We start from the raw sequence: 14,314 nt of genomic DNA on the forward strand, positions 1-14,314 counted from the left end.
ATCAATTTCAATAAAAATAGAAAGACAACTTTAAAAAATAACAGGCAACCGCTAACAACAACAATCTTTTTGTGCAGGTTCGGAAGTCCGGAAACGAGAAAAAACAGTATGAAAGAGTTAAAACAATGCGCTATTGTTCGCTTCCAAACTATATCTTTCTTATAACTATGCGTTAAATAAGTAGATCGTTAAATAAGTAGACAGTCAGTTCTGCGCAAGCGTAACGCCTGCGCAGATATAGCGCAAAGCTTCCGTTAGGTAGGTTAAATCTATCGTTAAATAAGTAGCCTTGTTTCCGTTAGGTATCAACTCGAAAAACAAAAATAATCATGTTTTAAAATTTTTTAAAATTATATAATTAAAATGAGAGTTTATAATTACTCTGTTGAAGATATTTAGCAGTCTCTGATGGAATAATAAATTATTATAATAAAAAAGTGTCAATTTTTGGTATGTGTATATATAACCTACTATTTAAGTTAAACTTTTATATAATTTATGATTTAGAGCTTATTATTATTGTATATTTTATATTATTTTATGTTTCTGAAGTTAATTTTCTACAATGTCCCAGCATCTCAAAACTCACAGTTGTTTTAGGACTTCCATTTTATGCATTGACTTATTTGTCGATTTTGCTCAGAACTATTAGTCAATTTTGTTATGTATTTAAGAGTTGCAATTAAGTATTACTAGAAATACTAATTGAAAACAATCTAAGACCAAATTAACTGTAAATTTATTATGGATTTGAATCTAATTTTCAGAAAGTGACCCTAGGTACAGTTTAAAAAAAGCTTATTGTACCTAGGGCCACTAATTTTAAAACCCTTTTACTTGATGGAATTTTATTAGTATAAGTCAATATACTTATACTAATACAAAGTAATTAGTATAGAGATGTGATCATATCAGTTTTGCCTTCTTTAGACAAGTCTGGGGACTTAAATTTGGGCACTAAAAAAATCTGGCTATAGGTACACAAACTTCCCTTAGACCTTATTGGACCTCTTGCCTTAATAAAACTTGAAAAAAATATATTATTACAATTACTGATAATTGAAGTTAATATGTTGAAAAATTAACAATTTATGCAACTACTTTATTTTATAGATTTTTGGTACTCTTCAAAAAACTCTAAAATTTTAGGTCATTATTAAGAGACTCACCTGTTATTTTAAGAGACTCACCTGGCTGGCTTGATGATACCTTGATTGATATAGCAAAAAGTTTGTTTTTATATCAGTTTTCTAAAATGTTTGGGTTTCCAAGTTTAAAATATCTGGATTTTTTGCATTTTTAGTTGTTTTAATTCATGTGGTTTTTCAGAAAGTTACAGTTGTATGCAAATGATTAATGTTAAAAAATCATATTGGGTGTTTCTAAGTAATGTGTCCTGATGTTGTTTCACATTGGAAGTGTGTTTAGTTTTATGATTCACTCTTTAATAGTTTAAGTAAAGGTGATGCGCCATTGTTAGTGCATAGAGTTGCACATGAAAATGATTGTGATTTTTTCTTAAAAAGAAATGCAATGGTTTTAAGTAGCAGTATCAACCTAAGTTTAGTTATATAAAAAGATAATGACTTGCGGTAGCATTACCTGAAATGTATTGAGAATGGTAAATTAGAGATGTTTCCTTTTGTTACTGTGTTATACTGTCATAAACAGTGTGTCTTTAGTACTATCAATGTTGTGAATATATCCTGTTATTTCTACTGTTTTTGTTTTTATGACATATTTGAATATTTAAATTCAATCAATATACATAAATATATTTTTTTTGTTTTTTATTGTTGATTTGTTTATGTACCTTATGTTCTAGTTAATATTTAAAAAATTCATTACTTATTTTATTTTTGTAAGTGTCTTATAGATGTCTAAAGTTATACAATTGGCTAATTTAGGTCAACTATTGTTTGTTCTTTATTTTGTTATTGGCATGATGATTTGTTTTGCTCACTTTGTAGTTGTTTTTTTCTTACTGTCATCAGTTATTCAACTAGGGTTATCGATATAAGATATAGTCAATAGGTACAGTTATTAAAGTCAGTTCTTTATTTACATACATTTTGTCGCAGTTGCAGTTGATTATAGCTACTATTACAACTACACCAAAAGTAGTATTTAAAAATATGGCTATGTAATTTTTAATTATAATGAGATGTTTGATCAATTTTTTATAGATTATTGTGAAAGTATAGACTATTCTGGCATGTTGATATATCTTTGATGGGCGGACATAAGAGTATAACTGCATTTTTGACCATTTAATGATTTATATGAGAAAATGTGTCTTGTGTATGCCGGCATCAATGGTTTTAACAGTATATTTACACCATTCGGTTCAAACAGAATAAAAGTAATAACCCATTTCTCAAAATATGACTTCTGTAGCAAAATAATTGGGTTTATAATAATGTTTTTTTGCTCTCCTGAAAAGTTACACTTTTGCAGTTATACTCTTATGTCCGCCCATCAAAGATATGGCTGTTTTAACATTTTTAACATTTATTTGATTTAAAAATTCAAATCCTTCAATTAGAGTTCATTTTGTAAATCAATTTATTGACATACATTAATCAATGCATTTATTAAGTACTCTTCTGGCACAAAAGCATTTTTATAATTATTTTATTTATTCGTTGTGATTTTATGATACTATTTATATTATACTATATTTCTATTCTATGTAGGCTTGTAATTCCATGTGGAAAAATCGAATTTCTTCCGAAAATGCCCAAGTTTCAACCAAGTTAAATTTTTTCAAAAGGACTTAAAAACCATGTTGTTTTATTTTGCTATTTATATTGTGTAAGGATATTATTTTTCTCATTGATGTGTAAGGATATTATATTGATTTTATTTTCCAAATAAAGTTTTAGTGTAGCATGAAGTGTGTCGTTTCTTTAATATCGTTTGTATTTAAAACATTCTCATAGTAAGAAATAGTAAACTAAGTTTAGGTCACATTTTATTATTATTGCGCTATGCATACATTAAAATCGCTAAAATCGTCCAATAATACCCGTCTAGGTTGTTATTCAACGGTAGTACAGTAGTGGTGTAGTGGTAGAACGCTCGCCTCATAATCAAAAAGTTCTGAGTTCGATCGCCACCACGTCCCTGGCAGTACCGCGCTCAACTTGTTTCACCGCGTAGCGATCTTGATCGTCATGGTTTGTGTTTCGAAGTTATAGAGTTGAGAGAGGGTTGTAACAACAACTAAAGCAGCCTCCTTGACTGTAGTGTCTTTTTCGGCTTTGAGGAGGTAAATTAACGCATAAAAAAAGGCTAGACACGAATTAATAAATTCTCTTCTTTTCTTTTTTCTGGGATAACATCAGAATGCTGTCCTTACTATTTATCTGCGTAGAATCAAGTAACAATTACAAATTTTACAATCATTAAGTTTAAGGGTTAAGGATAAATAAATTAACGTAAAACATTTTGCTAAAATGCACAGTTAAATTATTTAGGAATACAATAAACTTCCTTGTGAGATGACTATTTTATTTGATATCATTAATACGAGTGAATGGCCTATCAAAAAGCTTTTTCTTAAAAATATGTTTCTTGTCATACTATACTATAAAGATATAAATTGCGATTAGAATATACGTCGTGAGTTAAATATTATTAAAAGTAGTAAATTATCACTATAAAAATGCCCTTAAGTAATAACAATTCGCATGGCATAGGAAATGCTTTTAGTTCGGTTAACGTATGTTTTTTTTTAAATTTGTTCGCCTGGGTTAGCAAAATGCCTCGATTGTTCAGTTTGTCTACTTATTTAACGATCTACTTATTTAACGTGACTTAATACGTTAAATAAGTATCCGTAAACTAACGCATGCGCAGAATATCATTTTGTCTACTTATTTAACGATCTACTTATTTAACGTGACACCGGTGCCTATTTATAAACTCTTATTAAATAAGTATTGAATTACTTGTCTTTTATATAAAAGAATACCTGCCAAAACATTTCTTTTCAAGCTCATGAGATATTCTTAGTCACACAAAATTTTTATTCCCGGATTTTTCCGGATATTTCTTAAAAATATTTTCCGAACTTTTTCCGGATATTATTAGGAAAAGATTTTCTGGATCTTTTAAAAATAACCAGGATAATCTCTGAATAAAATTTACAACCCAGTTTTCTGAGCTCAGCTGAGCGCACAAGGTGTTAAGCTTTTTATTATAAATGATATCCAATCGTAGATTTCGCTTTAAAAACTGAAGAAGACGCATAATAAACAGTTTTAATCATTAAAATTTATTAAAATCTTATTTAAATAGCACTTTAAATATTATTGTGAAAAGTTATAGAACATTTTATTAAAGAGGAGGGGACAAATAAACCCCAAATTTCATCTCTCCCTCACCCCAAATGTGAGGGCAACAAGTTGATAAAATATTTTTTGTAGTATTCTAAACTTATATTCATCCATAAATTGACCATATAAAATTTGTAACCCTCTCATATTGAGGAGGGTTTAAACTTTATACGGTCATAATTTTTGTACTCTGAGAGATAATAATATGAAACTTAAAATTTATTGATGAATAAAAGCCTAGTTGAGAATAGTACAAAAAGTATTTTATCAACTTGTTGCCCTCACATTTGGGGTGGGGTTGGGGACTAAATTTTGGGGCTTATTTGTTCCCAGTCTTCAATCAATGCAGTTTTTTGCAAAGCATCATTATTTGACATAATTATAAACATACAAATGTTTGGAGTTTGCTCCATGTCTGGAAGTTAGCTCAAACACCAAAAAATGCTGGATCTGTCACTGAGGAGAATATCATTATTTGTATTTATGTATGAAAAAAGTTTTTACTTATGTAAAAAGAAGAGTTTAGTTTAGTAAAGAGTTAAAGTTAGCTTATTTACTGAAAATTTTTTTTTAATTTCTCGTTGTGTTGAAAGCGAGAAAACTGCATCATCTAGTACTTTCAGTTTTAATTCGTTTAAATAACTTTTCTAAAATGCCGTTTTCATCTAGAAAATTGTACTTTAAATGTGTCAGATGTGTTTTGTTCATTTAAATAGCGCTCATAAAATGGAAAAACAGTAATTTAATTGTGAAAAATAGTCATTTCATACACCCTAATATTAATGTTTTAGACTAAAACAACAGAGAGCACTACACAATGAAATTCCCCTGGCCTCAAACAAAATTTGATCTTATAATGAAAATGCTTTGCAGCTACGTTACTAAGATGTCCAAAACAAGTTGGAGTCAGGGAAAAGTCAAAGACTCCAATCAATTTGAGGAGGCCAAAGGGCTCTTGATGTACTAATGTATGATGTATGTCATCACCTAGATTCTTTTATATTTATAAACATAAAAATATGTTAATAAAGTTCAACTTTATTAAATGTTTTTTTTTTATATCTACAATATCAAAGAGTACATAAAATAAATAAAAGTCACGAAAATATCTTGACAACCCATGACACCTACCTGTGCAATTATAACCACTCCTGGAGACCAAATATGGCCAGATATACTTTTCCTGATATCAATTACCTATACTTATACATGAAAAATGTACCATCTAATTGAAAAACCATCGGGATATTCCAGGGCCACCCTTGACTACCCCTAAAATCATCACCTGAGCGGTTATGACCACTTGTCAAGACCGAATATGCCCAGTTTCAAATTCCCTGACCGCAATTACCTGTATTTAGACATACAACATATTAATATAACAATATTTAACTCATAAATAGTTTTGCCAGTTTTACACAATTCTGGCCCACTGTGTGCTGTCTTCAGAATGTGGAGGTATTAGGTTTGATGAATGCTTGGAAAACTTATTAGGTCAATACTATTTTCGATTACGCAAATCCAGGTTTCGCGTATTTTGTAAAACCAAGACCCGAATTATTTAAATTTATTTAAACCGTTTATAATCATATTCTCATTATAATTTGCCATAGATAAATATTTGAATATGTTTATTATATTAAATAATTGTTTTTAATTTATTATAGCAAAATTTGCTATAACTTATCACTATTAAAAACGAATTCGATATTTAAGCACTTATTAAATTCGGGTCAGGATTTTATAAAAAGCGCAAAGCCTGGATTTGCTCACTGGAATTTAGTTTTAACTAACTTATTGATTGCTAATTAAAAAAAAAAAATTTTGTGGTTTAAAAAAAACAACTTTAAAAACACAAACCAGATAATCGTTTGAAAATGGATTTAGCTCAAATCGGTTGAAAATGAAAATTTATAAAGTAGGTGTGGATATAAAATATAGCAGTGATAACTGCCATAAACATACCAAAGACAACCAAAAAAAATTAATACTTAAAACTACTCTATTTAAACGAACAAAAAAAAGTCATTAAATAATTAAGGGGAGGGGGCATGGCCCCTTGGCGCCACATTGCTGTGGCCCATTTGCTCAAGTCTTTTAAAAAAAGAAGGCTTAAGAAAAATATTATTATTTGGAAAAATTCAAGAACGATAAGTTGGTCGCGGAAATTCTAAAAGTTAATTCAACTTAAAAAATATCATCATTTATGCCTATGCCTCATATAGAATAAGAACTTGTATTTTTCTAAAAAGCCAAAAACCCCTATAATTTTAATTACCTGTTATCTTCTCAATGAATAAATAATTGCTTTTTAAGTTAATTGTATAAACATAATATTTATCTATTCAGTAAAAAAATAGAAATTAAAAAACTGTTTCAAAAACAACAAATGTTTTACAACTAAATTTGAACTTTGTGTTCTGTTATCTCATTTTAATATATTCGTTGTATAGGTCGGTTCGGCGCTAAGTCATTTCCGAAGGCTTTGAAGAAATAAAGAATAAGAAATAACTTTAAACTTTTTTTCTTTAGTCTGTATTCAATATCTTATATATATCTTCTAGTGATGTATATAAAAATTTATTGATGTCCTGATTTCGCTTGTAATTATCTCTGCAGCAGCCGTTATAAACTACATTTTTAGTAAGATCTTGATTTTTTCGTTAAATAAAAATCTGTAAAATACACTGAATTATACTTACCAGGTTGTTCTCCAAATAAAAGTTGTTTAAAAAGATTTAGTAGAGTATATATTAAATAAACATTGCTAAGCTCTTACTGTGCGATTCCAAAAGTATAAATAATTCACTGTCTCTTCATCGCTAAGAACAACGTGCCTCAATAGCTACTCGCCGCCCCCCAGCCTTTCAGCCGCTTGATCAAAGTTACCTTATTTTGGAAACAATAGGTATAATAAAAATAAAATTAAAATAAATATATATTCGTATTAAATGTTTTCAATTATATACATACATATATATATATATATATATATATATATATATATATATATATATATATATATATATATATATATATATATATATATCAAACTAGATGTTGACAATATTTTGACAACATCATGAAAAAACGTTTATCGCAGCAAAAACGTCGAATGGAACTTTTACACTTTTAAACGTAAATAGTTTTTTAATTAATTGCTTATAAGTCATAGTTCCTATATAAATGTTGATCAAGATAAAATTTTCTATCCAACCGTATAAAGTTTATAAGATTTTAGAAGTGTCAAAATGGACCCTTTTTTTGCCACTAAAATGCCCCAAAAGGGATATTACTGTATATATATATACATATATATATATATATATATATATATATATATATATATATATATATATATATATATATATATATATATATATATATATATACTATCATTTCATTTTTACTAAAGAATTAAACTTCATAATTAACAATTTGAAATCTAAGAACATACTGTTAAGAAAATACTGTTGGTTTTTATCTGTCGAGGTGGTCTGTCGGTAAATCTTTTTTAAAAATCTAAGAGATCTTCAAGACCTGACTCTAGGCCGGGTGAATAAAAAAAAGCAATAGCCTTTATTCAGTAATTGGTCAGTTTTACGTGAATAAAAACTTAAGCAAAATTGAAGAATTTTTATTTACGCAAAGCTGACCAATTACTGAGTTGAAGCAATTGCTTTTTTTATTCACCCGGCCTTATGACTCAGAACTGTTCATTTTACAGGGCTAATAAAAAAGATATTAGTGTATTTCAACAACAAAAATTTGTTTTGTGGCGTCATTTTTGATTGTAATTACAGCTAAATTTACTTTAAAATTTTAAAAAGAGCTATCTTGGGTTTAATTATAGCTTTACTTCTTTGCGGTATAAATTCTTGATAACTTTGAATAATTTTTAATACATTTCTGAAAAACCAAAAGTAGAATTTAATAACCTTACACAATACGAAAAATTTAATTTTTGTATCATAATTTGTATTACTTTGAAGTGCACTCTGAAGTTCTAACAAGAAAACAAATAATTACAAAATGTGTTATTCTTTGTCTAAGCATCTCTCTTAAGTATTTCTATTAACAAACACTAAAAAAACAAAGGACTCGAAATTCTGCATATTAAAGAATCTCTAAGATGTTTCAAATTTTAAAAAAAATATGTATTCTTAGCAACTCTCTTATTAAGAGACTTAGCTGTTCAATGTTGTTTGCAGTTTAAAAAAAATCTTTTGTTTTTAAAATAGCTTTATAGATTGCAAAAGTTCCCAACAATTAATCCAAATAAAAAATTATTATTATTTTCAATACTTTACTTATTTTCAATATCTTCGATATATTTTTACATTTTTAACTTGATAAAATTCAATATAAATTACAATTATACACACCTCTCGGGCAGTATAAAACTGCAGTTTACATAATTGTAAAAATGTACTCAAAAAATCGCCGTAAACTTTTTATAGGACTGTGTAATTTTACAATGTCTACAATGTAGCTACATTGTAAAAATTTACATTGTTAATTCGCTTAATAGGATAGGGCCTTGGAGATAAAATATTAGCTCCGTTTTTTTCAAGTTAAGAGAAATTGATTTGTATTTAGCCGGTGAACTTTTTAAATGCAAATTTATATTTGTGTACAAAGAACTATAAGATTATAAAAAACTATTTAGGACTATTTAGGTTATGGTTCATGTATGAAAAGACTATTTAGGTTATGGTTCATGTATTGGAGCACATTTAAATACTCCGATGATTGTATATGATATCTTGGAAAATTTAGAAACAGCAAAAGTTTTACCATCACAAATCTTTTAAGCGACTTCTCAAACTTAAATCATACGCATCATTATTGTCACTATCCCCAGTTCCCACACCAGTCTTACATAAAAAACAACAATTTAAATATAAATATTTAGTATTTTAATTGTTTCAGCTTTTGTATACGTTTTTTGTAATGTATAAATGTATCATTTATTACATTACAAAATTTTTCTTTTTTAGGTTATATAAAACAAGAAACGAATTTTCCGTTGATTTGACAAATTAGTTAAGTTTTAAGTTGAACTTCGTAACAGAGTTTGACATTTTGTGCAAGTACAGGGCTATACATTGTTTCTAGAAAGCTGAAATATATTAATTCTACTATTTGTTCACTACAGAATTATAAAGATCTTTTTTCGTTGTACATTTTTCATAAGGAAAAAAACCCAAAATTTACAACCCAATAAAATAATAATAATGTGTAATCAGTAAAAAAAAGTATTGTTTACAAATTTTAAAATAAGATTACTTAAAATTTTTTTGGGCCTAAGGTATTTAAAACAGATTTTTTTTGAGTTAATAGTTAAGATTCTAAGAAGTTTGCCTGAGAGTTTTAGAAAAAATATTTATAGTAAATATTTTAGATTAATTTTGGAGTTGATATCATCTTAGATAATAGCTCTAAGCTTTCGAGTATTTTGAAAAGCATTTTCAAAGGTTTATAAAAACTTAGATGTCTATACTCTTGTTACTTCAGTAATAAAACATAACATAATTTATTTTTTACGGAAGTTTTAGAATACTGGCAAAACATCAAAAGTAGACCTTGTGTTTTTACTAGAAGAAATATCAAATTAAATACACGTTATCTTATCACTTTGCTTTTTAATACCGTGTGGATATAAATTTATACGTGATCTATTACCACAAGCACTTCGTCACCAGGTGTAACTTTACTTGCCCAAGCAAAAATAATGGCGGTAATTATAAATTGTGATAATTATAGAGTTACTGCAAACAGTAACTAAGGAGTTATTAAGGTAAATTACATGAAAAATGTAATTACCGTAAATGTAAATGCAGGTAAGACTAAAAAAAGATTTGAAGTAAGAAAACTTGTTTTGTACTCTTTTAAATATAATTTATAAAAGTTATTGAAATTAATTGTTGAAGTTTTTTTTAAAAAAAAGAAAAGTTATACAAAAAATACACTCTAAAACTTTTAAAAATAGTCTGACGGAATCATCTGAAGGAACCTTCTGACGAACCGTCCAGTTATCTAAAATGCTGATAAAGATATATATTTTTTGAATATCTTTACATTATAGGTGTACAGAGATACTTTAAAAAAAGATATACTACATACCAATTTAAAAAGTTGTTTTATTTAATTCGTATTAATGTTACACAAACGTTTTCAATGGAGTTACACTCTATTGAAAAAGTTTAATTACAAACACTACAGCTAACACCTTGCAACCTCCGTACAACAGAGCAATTGCTATACTTTTTAGACTAAAATCTCCCTGTTCTTTCTCAGTTCTCTTCCAGTTTTCTCCCAGTTCTATCGTTACACAACATTAATCAGAGGTTTTGTAACAGTTGCGTAAACACCAATATTTTGCCTTAGCAAATAACTTAAATTCTATTTAAAAAAACACTACAGGAACATACAAAAAAGGTTCAGACGAACGTCAGACGTCCTTGACGCGTTCTAAACAAATAAGTTTTTAGAAACGTTCTAGTTTTTTAACAAATATTGGACTAAGTAATTGTTGTTTAAGAACAAAAATTTTATGGAGATAATTTTATGGAGATAATACTTTTAGCGAAAAAACTGTCAACACAATTTCAAAAAAAAGTTTTTTTATTTATGTTAAGGTTGCTGACCCAAGGAACTCTCAGAATCAAATGTTTTGGACTTCTACGATGACATGAATTTATAATAAAAAACCGTTTGCACAGCTAAATAAAAAATAGTTAAATAATACAAAGTTAAACATCGAAAACATTTGAAACATTTTAAGGGATTTAAACCTTCAAAAATAAACACTTAATTAAAAAAAACATAACACTTAAATATATAAAGATTTAGATACCTTTCAATGAAATTTATTAATAACAAATTTTATTGACGTAAGTTAGCTTTGTGTGTTTTATAAACATCAAAATTGTTTTAATAAAAAAATATAAGTTGCTTTTAATTATTTTTGAAATGATAAATTAGAAGGCGAGTTAGGGGCGGATTTTTGGTGAACGAGATGTGTTAATATTGACATTATAAACAGGTTTTTCTGGTATTAAAAGAATTTGAAACTTAGGAATTATGTTTATGTTTAAAATGTTCACTTTAAATTATTGATAAAAACGACTTTTTGTAACTAAAAAAAAAAATTTCAACTTGAATGTTTCAGTAATTACTATTTTATCACGTGACTATAACTTATTTATGTACATTTCAATAAAACGAATAAATAATGACCAATATGAATAAACTCGTTAATGTTCCTAAAAAAAGTATATATTATTTGCTTAAAATAAACTAAATCTATTCAACTCAGCAAATTATTTTTAACAACTTTGAGTTTTAAAATTTAAAAAATTAAAAATTCACGCACAAAAAAAGAAGCATTTTAAGAAATTCTACTTTGATCAGAGTTCTCAGATTCCTAGAGAAAAATATAAATGTTTGAGTTATCTGAATAAATAAGATTTTCTCAAACCATTTTTTGGTAACCTTTTAACAAATTGTCATCATCAATGTGACCCATATTAAGTAGGATTCATTTTCAAAGGCAACAGTCAAGCACTCATCTTTGCCAAATATAGTTTGACACTTTATCGATACATTTAGGCTTTCATCGACTTGATTATTATTTATACGCGTTGCAATGTAAGTTGTAACGACTACTTTTTTGCTGTCTTTTGTCATTTTTTGTAACCTGTCTCTTAAGCAGTTTGAAATTTCTGCACAAGAATCAGATATGGATACTTCTTTGTGAATTTTGCTATCCAATAACTCAAAAATAATTTTTTCTGTTATGATCTTTACCTCGTTTATAATACTATTGTTCTTTTCTAAGTATATACTTGGTATTTGAAGATTTCCTTTGAAAAAATCCTGCTCCGAACTACACCTATTAAGTCCGTGATTACTATTATGTCCGTATTTGCTTGTTACATTTAATGGGGTTGTTGGTACTTTAATATTAATCACGTTGTTACCAAGAGAGTCTTTTACTGTGCTAATTTCAATATTTTTGTTATGAATTGGATATTTTTCACCTGTTTTTATCGGATTAACGTTACCATTTATGTAAAGACTATTTTTAGATTCTTCTTTTTCTCTACATTTAATGATTTCTGATTTTTTTCCTTCTGTTGCACTTCTTTTTCTTAAAATAAATTGTAGTTCTTTGTCGGCTTCATCACTGATTATAGGTGAAGTAGGTGAAGATGTAGAATTTGCTTGAGACACTGAGACTTTATTATTCTCCAGTGAATTTGTATCATTATCGCTCCTTAGGCGTACAATGAGACTGTGGAGCCTGTTTTTTTTCAGCGCATGAGGAAAATTTGTCTTTTCTTTTTCTCCGAGACGAGAATTTTGTTTTTCAATTGAAGTTTTTTTTATAGCATTCAAACTGTCTTGACTTAAATGAGTTTGAGAAACCTTTTTATCCCCATTAATTGACACGTTTGATTTATACATCTTTTGATAAGAAGATGTTTCAAGCAAAAAAAAATACTTCTTTTAATTAATTTGTTATTGCACATATGTTGTCTAATCGTGTAATTTAATTAACCAGTAAATATTGTTTAACAAACTTTCTAAGAACCATACACCATACACCACTTTACTAACTCTAAAGAATTAAACTCTTTCTATAAAGTAAAACTAAAAAATTGGATTTTGATCAAAAGCATGAGGCGTCAATGAAGACAAAAATTTGAGTGTTTATGCGCATTAAAATATTATTGTTAATCGATTATTGACATTTGAGATATAACTACACCAATGTCACTTCAATAACAGCTCAACAGCATTTGAAAACAATATTTTGCCATTAGTAAACGTGACATTAGTAATTAAACTAAAACAAAGTTTAAAGTTAAAATCACTATAAAACTTTTTTTACTGATGTATCAATTTACTAAACCATTATTTATTTAGGCCTTAATTTAATTACAATATAACCGTAGCTTAATTTTACATCGACTCAATTTTATTATTTTATTTATTAACACCTTTCTTTATATAATAATAGAAATATTCCAAAGCGTTTCTTGAGTTTATTATCCACGCTTTACATTAAAAAAGTCAAATAACAACTAAATAAACGCTCATTTCAGAAGTTATTCAAAAAATATCATAACAGTTACTATATAATTTTTGTTCGACGAAAAAAAAAATATTTTTTTTGTTTTGCGGAAAACAAAGTAATATTCTTTCAATAAAAATCGACTTAAAATTTGATTTTATATGATAAGTTTTATTAATAACGAATCATTATATTCCAAAACTTAGTTCTAATTGTCAAGTTGGTATTTTTTTACTTAATTAATGTTTTTTTGTGAGCTAATTTAAAGTGCTCATATTACCAAGTGGTTTTGGTAATATGAGCACTTTTGCTACTTTTTTAAAACATCTGTGTTTTTAAGAAAAATTTTCGGGAGTCCAAATATGTGGGGATCCCTAAAAATTGTTTATTCGCTAAAATTATGGATCCAGCATAATTATTTTTGAAAATATTCCAAATTTGCTTGAGGTGCTCATATTACCCTAACCATATTACCCTATATATGTATATATATATATATATATATATATATATATATATATATATATATATATATATATATATATATATATATATATATATATATATATACAATAGTATATTAATATATATGTTAAAATATACGAGTATATTTTAATAATTCATTACTATTTATAAAAAATATTTATAAAAGTATTCATAAATATAAAAATGTAAAATCTTTTGACAATTTGCATAATAGCTTTCTGTTCAAATTCAACCGTAATACTCTTTAGATTAAAAACCTTTTGTCTGTTGCAGACCTTTTGATCGTCCAAAAAATTTGTCCAGTAAACCTTTTCTGGTGTACAAATCTTAATACTCTGTCTGGTCTATCATAATACAAATAATGTATAAAATAAACAATAACAGCTTTTTCACTCTGTTAGTATGT

At 27.2% G+C, this 14,314-nt stretch overlaps 1 long non-coding RNA gene across 1 annotated transcript; it reads left to right on the forward strand.

The window, feature by feature from the left end:
- The first annotated feature begins 310 nt into the window (after positions 1-310).
- On the forward strand, positions 311-2,896 carry LOC136085830 (uncharacterized). The gene is made up of 2 exons (XR_010641213.1): positions 311-450; positions 2,697-2,896. It is a non-coding gene; the product is annotated as an uncharacterized LOC136085830 (long non-coding RNA).
- Positions 2,897-14,314: the final 11,418 nt, after the last annotated feature.

The sequence above is a fragment of the Hydra vulgaris genome, chromosome 10 (genome assembly GCF_038396675.1).
Source record: "Hydra vulgaris chromosome 10, alternate assembly HydraT2T_AEP".
NCBI lineage: Eukaryota > Metazoa > Cnidaria > Hydrozoa > Anthoathecata > Hydridae > Hydra > Hydra vulgaris.